This window comes from Podarcis vaucheri (genome assembly GCF_965113315.1).
Source record: "Podarcis vaucheri genome assembly, chromosome: 16".
Taxonomy (NCBI): domain Eukaryota; kingdom Metazoa; phylum Chordata; class Lepidosauria; order Squamata; family Lacertidae; genus Podarcis; species Podarcis vaucheri.
In genome coordinates this window covers 8,988,739-8,999,058 of record NC_138754.1, presented here as the reverse complement: position 1 = coordinate 8,999,058, position 10,320 = coordinate 8,988,739, and positions in this window count along the sequence as shown.

Below are 10,320 nucleotides of genomic sequence, written 5' to 3'. Positions count from 1 at the left end.
CCCGCCGTGCGCCCTGGCCCATGGTTGCGCTGCCGCCGACGCGCCCCGGCCCCGGATTGCCTGGCTGGCTTGGCGGCGGCGGCGGCTGGGCTGCTTTCCCCCCCTCCCCGTTTCCCGGGCGGGGATGGATGGAGAGGAGGAGGAGGAGGAGGGAAGGAGGAGGGCTGGGGGGTGGGGGGACGGAAGTGATGAAAGGGACCGCCGATCTCGGGGGCTGCTCCTCCGGGAAGCAGCTCCGGGTGGAGAAAGCGCCGCCGAGCGCTGGATGCGCTTTTACGCACGGGGAGGAAGCCTCGCGTTTACTCGGGAGTCAGCCTCTCCATCTCCTCCAGCCAAGCTCTCCTTCGCAGGAGGCGCTGGATTGTTCCCCCGCCCTCCCCAAATCCAGACTTATGTCGGGCCCTGGGCCGGATCCAGCTTTTCTCACGAGTAGACCCATGGCAGTGAATGGAGTGCAGTTGGCCTGGCCCGTTCGCTTTCAGTAGCCCATTCGACTCCCTCCCCCCTGCAAGAATCCTGGGAATTGTAGTATGTTACTCAGGGTGCTGGGTACTCAGGGTGAACTACAGTTCCCATGATTTTGGGAATGCGGGGAGAGAATGTGCTCTAACTGTAATGGTTGCATATGCAGCCAGGCAAAAAAATGGGCAGGCCTACTCCCCATATTTTCTAGCTACTCGCCGCATTTTTCTAACATCATGGTGCACAGAGTAGCATGCCGTTGGATCTCATCTGGACACTGCCCAGACCGGCTTAAACTTCAGCAGGGCGGTGGCCTCCTGAGCCTTCTGCGATGGGAACCTGGGGCTTTCCACATGTTGCCTTGGGACTCCAGCAGCCTTCATGGTCAGGCTGAACATCTGGAAGGCCACCAAATGAGAAGGCTATCACCAAATGAGAAGGTATCTGATGATGTGGGTAGTGCATGGGTAGGCAAACTAAGGCCCGGGGGCTGGATCCGACCCAATCACCTTCTAAATCCTGCCCACGGATGGTCCGGGAATCAACTTTTTTTACATGAATAGAATGTGTGCTTTTATTTAAAATGCATCTCTGAGTTATTTGTGGGGCATAGGAATTCGTTAATTTTATTTTATTTTTTTCAAAATATAGTCCGGCCGTCCACAAGGTCTGAGGGACAGTGGACCGGCCCCCTGCTGAAAACGTTTGCTGATCTGTTTTCTTTCTCCCCCTTTTTCTGTCATTTTTGGAAAATTAATAAAATGTTAAAAATAAATAAATAAATAAATAAGGAAGGAAGGAAGGATTGGGCAAATTTGTGGAGGGGCTATCGATGGCTTCCAGCCCTATGCTTTGACAAGCCAGGCTCTTTTTATGTTCTTATTTAATACCCCCACATTTCTACCAGCACGGCAAAAATGAAAACAGGTACTGTACAACTAAAAAACCTAGTAAATAAAAATCTACAGATGGAAGGTGGTATACTACTACTAATAATAATAATAATTTAAATGTAGCCCTATTAAAACCAGTGCTAGAAACGCTTAAAGCTATTTAAAAGCACACACACCAACACACACCTCCAGGAGGCCTTGCCACAGCAGCTGATTAGTGGCCAAAGGCTTGTCTGAATGACAAATTTAAAAAGTCTGCCTGCCAAGGAAAGGAAAGCAGAGGGGGCCTCCCATGGAAGGGAATTCCACAATCTGGGGGCAGCCACCAACAAGGCCCCGCCTCATATCATCACCGGGCACAGCACTAGAGGACAGGTGGGCGTCTCCCATTACCTGCCATGAGGCAAATTTGATTGGTGAGTGCTGCTGACATATATGAGTTCAGGTGATTGGCGGGTGGGCGTGGCTTGGCCGAGAGGCCCAGGGATGAGGCTCAGAGAACTAGGCAGCTTCACACCACCCATCAATGTGTGAATATGCTTTTTTTAAATAGCAAACACACCCTGCAAACAAGTGACAGCAAGTAATGTGTGTGTATTAATATATATTTGTGTGTGTGTGTGTGTGTGTGTGTGTGTATAATGAAGATTATAGCAGGAAGTCACACAGACGATCTGCTTTTGTGACCATGGTACCCGAAGGCCTCATCCACACTATTGATTTAAAGCAGTGTCATACCACTTTAAATACTCGTGGATCCCCCCCCTCAAGAATCTTGGGAACTGTAGTTTGTTCTTCTCGCACAGCTGCAATTGCCAGAGTGGCTTAACCATCAATCCTTCCTCCCAGGGAACTCTGGGAATTGTAGTGCTGAGAGGGTAATACGGGGGGGGGGGGTGCGTGTCCTAACAATTCCCAGCAACCTCAGCTCACTACAGTTCCCAGAATTCTTTGAGGGAAGCCACGACTGCTTATAAGTGGTGTCACCCTGCTTTAAATGTACAGCGGGACGCAGGCAGCGCTGTGGTCTAAACCACTGAGCCTCTTGGGCTTGCTGATCGGAAGGTTGGCGGTTCAAATCCCTGCGACAGTGAGCTCCCACTGCTCTGTCCCAGCTTTGCCAACCTAGCAGTTCGAAAGCACACCAGTGCGAGTAGATAAATAGGTACCACTGCGGAGGGAAGGCAAACGGCGTTTCCGTCACGGTGTTCTGCTGCGCCAGAAGCGGTTTAGTCATGCTGGCCACATGACCCGGAAAGCTGTCTGTGGACAAACGCCGGCTCCCTCGGCCTGAAAGCGAGATGAGCGCTGCAACCCCGTAGTCGCCTTTGACTGGACTTCACTGTCCAGGGTCCTTTACCTTTTACCTTAAATGTACAGCTCAGTGGGCCATGGAGAGGTTCCGCAATGGAGGAAATTTGCAACCCTATAAATGGCTGTCTTGGAGCAAAGGAACTTTGAAGGGAGGCTGCAATGTGAAATGGCGAAATTGCAATACACCCATAGGTTAAATGCTATCACTTGAGGAAGGAACGGAAACAAAGGGGTTTTCAATGCATACGTGCTAATCGGCTTACCAATGCCAGGATATCTCTTTTTATCAAGAGCTGTTTTGCGAAACCTTGCTGTCGATCACGCAGTTATTGCTATCTCTGATTCTCTGCATCTCATCTCCCCCTGACCTCTCTGTTTACAAAACCCCACCCTGCTGCCAGCCATGAGTGTACAGTGGTACCTCGGATTAAGAATGTAATTCGTTCCGGAGGTCCATTCTTAACCTGAAACTGTTCTTAACCTGAAGCACCACTTTAGCTAATGGGGCCTCCCACTGCTGCTGCGCGATTTCTGTTCTCATCCTGAAGCAAAGTTCTTAACCTGAGGTAATATTTCTGGGTTAGCAGAGTCCGTAACCTGAAGCGTATGTAACCCGAGGTACCACTGTATATCCCTAACTCAGGACGGCTCCGTTTTCCCCAAAAGCTGATGCCGTAATAAATTTGCTCGTTTCTATTAGTTCCCATGGACTGCAAGATCAAACACATCCATTCTTAAGGAAATAAGCCCTGCGTGCTCACTGGAAGGACAGATCCTGAAGCTGAGGCTCCAAGACTTTGGCCACCTCATGAGAAGAGAAGACTCCCTGGAAAAGACCCTGATGTTGGGAAAGATGGAGGGCACAAGGAGAAGGGGAGGACAGAGGACGAGATGGTGGGACAGTGTTCTCGAAGCTACCAGCATGAGTTTGACCAAACTGCGGGAGGCAGTGGAAGACAGAAGTGCCTGGCGTGCTCTGGTCCGTGGGGTCACCAAGAGGTGGACACGACTAAACGACTAAAGAACAACAATTAGTTGCCGCAAAGTTTTCCCCCTTGGTTGTCCAATGCAACTCCTACTCAGATCAGACCCATTGAAACCAATAGGCTTAGAAAAGGGTTGGAGACAGATCAGAGTGGGCTTTCTCGGGGGGGGGGGGTGAGGCTGAAGAACTGGGGAGATGGGGGTGGGATTCAGTTCTCGGTACGAGGATGGAAGACTGAGATGAAATGGCAATACACAGATATATAAGAATGTGCTTTATTAGGAACACAAATACCGTATTGGCCCGAATATAAGCCACACCTGAATATAAGCTGCACCTTTAAAAGGGAGGGGGGAGAGAGAGAAAAAGAAAAAATACCCAAATATAAGCCGCTCCATTCCTTGCTGCTCCTGGACGCATACTGGGGTGGGGGGAGCCATGTTGCGTTGCCGGCGGGCTTTCCCCTTCTTCACTCTCTCCCTTCCTGGGGGAGAGGATGGGGGACTATGTGTGGGGTGGGCACCTCTTTGCCGTGCTGTTTGCCCCCACTACTGGCTGCAAGCTGTAAGGTCGCGAATATAAGCCGCACTTTTCACGGTCGGAATTTGGGGGGAAAGTGAGGCTTATATTCAGGCCAATATGGTACATTGGTACCTCAGGTTAAGTACTTAATTCGTTCCAGAGGTCTGTTCTTAACCTGAAACTGTACTTACCGTAATCTGAAGCACCACTTTAGCTAATGGGGCCTCCTGCTGCCACCGCGCTGCCAGAGCACGATTTCTGTTCTCATCCTGAAGCAAAGTTCTTAACCTGAAGCACTATTTCTGGGTTAGCGGAGTCTGTAACCTGAAGCGGATGTAACCTGAAGCGGATGTAACCCGAGGTACCACTGTATTGCATTTTGTATTTTATTTTACAGGCATAGGCAAACTCAGCCCTCCAGATGTTTTGGGACTACAACTCCCATCACCCCTAGCTAACAGGACCAGTGGTCAGGGATGATGGGAATTGTAGTCCCAAAACATCTAGAGGGCTGAGGTTGCCTCTGCTTGTTCTTTGCACCCTCCGCAAGGTCTTTTGCCTGGCTGGAATGTGTCCTCGAACTCCGACCCTGCCGCTTGCTTCCCTGGAGAGGTGTGTGAGTGTGTGGAGAAACTAGCCTGTGGTACAGAGGGAAAATTTGCATTCATTGCTTCGCTCCCTTTTGCCTCTGGCCCGCCCCCACTGCCTTGTGGCCCCTGAGGAGATCATCCAGAAGGGACCGTGGCCCTCGGGCTTCCAAACCTTTCCTGCCCCTGTCCTTGTGATAGGAATTTTGAGGTCTTAGATATATGTTAAATGTTCATAAGCGTACCAACCAAGCACGTACATAGATCAGCACAGGAAGACCGACCTGAAACCATTTTGATTCCCAAACTGAGCAAATGTTTTCTCTGCAAGGTCAAAGGAAAATGGAAAAGCCTCCCCATTGTCTCTTTCCTCACAAATCCTGCCTTAAGGGCACATTTAATATATGAGTAGGGTGTGAGCCTGACCTGGCTCAGGATCTAAGAATCTATCATTGCAAAAGACTGGCCAGGCTCCCCAGGCAATCCAATCACGTGACCATTAAACAGGTAACCTGGCAGACAGGAGGTAAACAAAGCACTCAGATTTCTGCTGTAGACCACCCTTTCTGTGATGTAGGTATGATGTATGGAGGGGTGGTCTTGATCTACAAGGTGGCAATTTCAAAAGTCTATATAAGGCCTTGACCAACATTGTTCTGGGTTCTCCTCCCTCCTGAGTTTGGTGAGTGAGGACCCTGTTGCAACAGATCAATTAAGATCAGGCTTACTAGCTGCTTTGCTTCTCAATATTCTCTGGCTGGCTTCTGTTATTTTCTCCTACCAATAGGGAACCTACGTAAGGACTCTATATGGGCTCTTGGATACCCCATAAGGGAAAAAAGGGCAGGTTTTGGTTTACAATATCCTAGTGAGGCCCCCCTCACCTGGGGCTGCTAAACCTGCCAAAGAGAGCAGGGACTTGTCAGTGCCAGCCCCACAGCTCTGAAACTCCAGAGAGCTCTGAATCTGATGAAAAGTGCCCCTTTTCCAAGGAAGCAGCCGGTTTCTGCTACGTCCTGTTTGTCAGCCAAACTCTGAAGGAGCTGCCGCCGCCTTGCCACTCTTCCCATGCCTTCGGCTGGCGGGATTTCCGCCAAGGGCCGCATACGGTTCCATCATACGTGTCGTAAATCGTAAATGTTGTTTAGTAGTTTAGTTGTGTCCAACTCTTCGTGACCCCCTGGACCAGAGCACGCCAGGCACTCCTGTCTTCCACTGCCTCCCGCAGTTTGGTCGAAGTCATGCTGGTAGCTTGGAGAACGCTGTCCAACCATCTCGTCCTCCGTTGTCCCCTTCTCCTTGTGCCCTCCATCTTTCCCAACATCAGGGTCTTTTCCAGGGAGTCTTCTCTTCTCATGAGGTGGCCAAAGTATTGGAGCCTCAGCTTCAGGATCTGTCCTTCCAGTGAGCACTCAGGACTGATTTCCTTCAGAATGGAGAGGTCTGATCTTCTTGCAGACCATGGGACTCTCAAGAGTCTCCTCCAGCACCAGAATTCGAAAGCATCCATTGTTTGGCGATCAGCCTTCTTGATGGTCCAGCTCTCACTTCCATACATCACAACTGGGAAAACCATGGCTTTAACTATACGGACCTTTGTTGGCAAGGTGATGTCTCTGCTTTTTAAGATGCTGTTTAGGTTTGTCATTGCTTTTCTCCCATGAAGCAGGCGTCTTTTAATTTCATGACTGCTGTCACCATCTGCAGTGATCACGGAGCCCAAGAAAGCAAAATCTCTCACTGCCTCCATTTCTTCCCCTTCTATTTGCCAGGAGGTGATGGGACCAGTGGCCATGACCTTCGTAAATCCCCGCCTGCAAGTTCAGCCAGAGGGTCAATGCTGCTCGTGAGGCAGAGATCCCTTTGGGGTGCCTCGGAGGATCCCTTCGGCACTGGCCCAGCCCTAGATCTCAGGATCTGCCAGGGCATGCCAGGCCTTGCCCAGAGCTTGCCAACCAACATTCCTGGGCCCATTGGCTGGCATGTGCTCACAAGCCCATCTGAGGGCGGCCCCTAGTGGCAGAAACGCGAAACGCCGCCTGCCTGGTGGGCAGTCCTTTTGGGAACAAGCCAAGACTCTCTGGGGGGAAAAAACCACACCGTTTCCTTTGGAGCAAAAACCTCTTTGAGCCACTGAGAGCTAAGGAGCATGGCTAACTTAGACCTGTCAACTGCAGCAGGGTCTACTCAGAGTAAAACTCAGCTACCCTTTCTGGGTTTTTTTAAAAAGCGTCCGTCCGTCCCTCCAAAAAATCCTGGCTGCTTGTGGTTTGCAAACGCGAGGTTTGTTTTGTTTCCTTCATTGTATTATTATTTTCATTTGGGAAGGTTGCAAATTTTAACACGCTGTCGCTCGTTATGCCTTCCGGCGGTGTGAGCATATTGATTGATGAAAGGCGTTTTAAATGAAGAAATGACATGCTGTCGGCAGAATCTTGCAACGAAGCTTCTTGGGTTTCCAGTCTGGAACGTTCCCTTTCTGTACATTCTGCTAAATGGGTCTTCTCCTCCCGCAACCTCTTTTCGCTTACCTGGCTCCCAGGAGGGGCGGCATAAGCTGATTCTTCCAGCAGGAAGAAAGAGGGCAAAAACAGAGATACTTCAAGCCTGGCCTCACACGAGCCTGCATCTCTGCAGAAGAATGTCCATCGTGCCAAGTTAACATTGCCAGCGACACACAGAACACACCTTGTTCATCGCACCCCCAGCAACCCACCACCCGCCATTCCAGGTCTCCACTCTCTCTCCTTACACCTCGCCACCCCCCGCCAGTGTAAGGTTCCCAGATTTTTTTCAAAGAATCTGGGGACACTTTTTTTTTTAAAGAGAAAAAATATATATTAAAAAAATATTATTATTTTTTAAATAAGAAGTAATATCTTCTCTTCTGTGGTCTCCTCTGTTGTAAACAAAAATTGCCCTTTTCCCTTATGGGGTATCCAAGAGCCCATATAGAGTCCTTACATAGGTTCCCTATTGGTAGGAGAGAATAACAGAGGCCAACCAGAGAATATTGAGAAGCAAAGCAGCTAGTAAGCCTGATCTTTATTGATCTGTTACAACAGGGTGCTCCCCTCACCCGCAGGAGAGAGGAGGGACCCAGAACAATGGCGCGCAAGGCCTTATAAAGACTTTTAAAATTGCCACCCTGTAGATTAAGACCACCCCCAGAAACATCATACCTACATCACAGAAAAGGCGGTCTAAAACAGAAATTTGAATGTTGTTTATCTCCTGTCTGGCAGTTTACAGTGGTGCCTTGCAAGACGAAATTAATCCATTCTGCGAGTCTCTTCGTCTTGCGGTTTTTTCGTCTTGCGAAGCACGGCTATTAGCGGCTTAGCGGCTATTAGCGGTTTAGCGGCTATTAGCGGCTTAGCGGCTTTAAGAAAAAGGAAACAAACTCGCAAGAACTCGCAAGACGAAACGTCTTGCGAAGCAAGCCCATAGGGAAACTCGTCTTGCGGAACGACTCAAAAAACGGAAAACTCTTTCGTCTAGCGAGTTTTTCGTCTTGCGAGGCATTCGTCTTGCGGGGCACCACTGGACTTGATTGGATTGCCTGGGGAGCCTGGCCAGTCTTTTGTAATGATAAATACTTAATTCCTGGGGCAGGTCACAGGCTCACACCCTGTTCATATCTTAAATGTGCCCTTAAGACAGGATTTGTGAGGTAAGAGACAATGGGAGGTTTCCCACTTTGAGCTTGCAGACATTTGCTCAGTTTAGGAATCAAAATGGTTCCAGGCCGGTCTTCCTGTGCTGATCTATGTATGTGCTTGGTTGGTACGCTTATGAACATTACCATATACAGTGGTGCCTCGCAAGACGAAAAGAATTTGTTCTGTGATTCTCTTCGTCTAGCGGTTTTTTCGTCTTGCGAAGCAAGCCCATTGACGGATTAGCGGATTAGCGCTATTAGTGGCTTTTAGCAGCTTATCTGCTGATCGGATCAGCTGATAAGCGGCTTAGTGGCTTAGAAAAAGGGGGGAACACAGCAGGAACTCGCAAGACATTGTCGTCTTGCGAAGCAAGTCCATAGGAAATTCGTTTTGCGAAGCACCTCCAAAACGGAAAACTCTTTCGTCTAGCGAGTTTTCCGTCTTGCGAGGCATTCGTCTTGCGGGGCACCACTGTATCTAAGACCTCAAAATTCCTACCACACCTCTGTCGCACAACCTTCCTCTGGGCCCCATCCTGCTCTCTTGGAGCGCTAGCCGCCGTGGAGTAGGCTCAGGTCAGGCCTGGGCTCAGCCATGTGTCCTTGCTCTCCCGGTGCTCCCCTACCTTTCCTAAGTGGTGGCAGCGGTGCAGCGAAGTCGGGGCTCCCCTCTTTTTTCTCCTTCCTCTTTCTCTCTCTTCCTTCTCTCCTCCTTCTCCCTGCGTTGGCTCCGGGGTTTTCCTAGCCCTGGAGCACCACTGGGCAGTTGGCCGGGTGGCCAGGCACTCTCGCTCCCGGCTCGATTTGGGTCACCGGGAAGGGGCTGTCAATGGTTCCCCCAGTTGGCGCGCCGGGCATCCCCGGTTCCCTCTTGGCAGTGGTGGTGGCAGCGGCAGTCTCAGCAGCCTGGTAGCGCAGTTGGCGCTGGCTGGCTTCAGGAGCTGCCCGCTGCCGTAGTGCCCGCCATTTTGCCTCGCCAGAAGTCCCCATATGATGTCTTGTGCCATTGAACCAATCACGCAATTTTCATTCCCTACTAATAAATCTACAACACTAAAAATATAAATCCGGGGATGATAATAATAATAATAATAATAATAATAATAATAATAATAATAATAATAATAATAATTTATTATTTGTACCCCGCCCATCTGTCTGGGTTTCCCCAGCCACTCTGGGCGGCTTCCACATTAAATGAAATCCAGGGACATTCCAGGGACGGATTTTGTCCAGGGACAGATTTATAAATCCGGGGACTGTCCCCGGGAAATGGGGACATCTGGTAACCATACTCCAGTGTCCTCCCAGCCCCTCTGTGCCTTTCCACCCCGGCTTCATCCATCCCTCTGCTGCCTCCTCTTTCTCTTCACCCTGCCCTCCCTGACTTCTTGCAAATCTGGGGTTGTGACTCTGTGCGACGACAGCCTTACATTCCTATATGTATAGGAAGATACTTCATTGGGCTTCATTACACGCAAATACACACAAATGACAGCAAATGTGGCCCAGTGGATTCAGAGCTGGGAGAGGCCAGGGTTCGAATCCTCCCACTCAGCCATGAAGCACCCTGAGTGACCTCGGGTCAGCCACTGTCTGTCAGTCTAAGTCTACCTCATAGGGTGGAGCTGCTCTTTGTTGTTCCTCAACCGGCAGCCTCGCAAGGGTGTGACTTTGGTAGGGAACCCCTGATGTCTTATGTCGTTAAGTAGAATGGCAGGTTTTCAAGGTACTGCCCGGCGCTGCGGTAGTTTAGTTTTTCGACCTAGCTGTGGAACGCACCCATTCAGCTCTGGAAGAAAGGTTGGTACTGTTCTTCACCCTCCCATGGCAAGGCTCTCGGTCTCTGCCACCTGACACACTCCAAGGTGTAGCCTGGTCTCCATCCTGCACCCA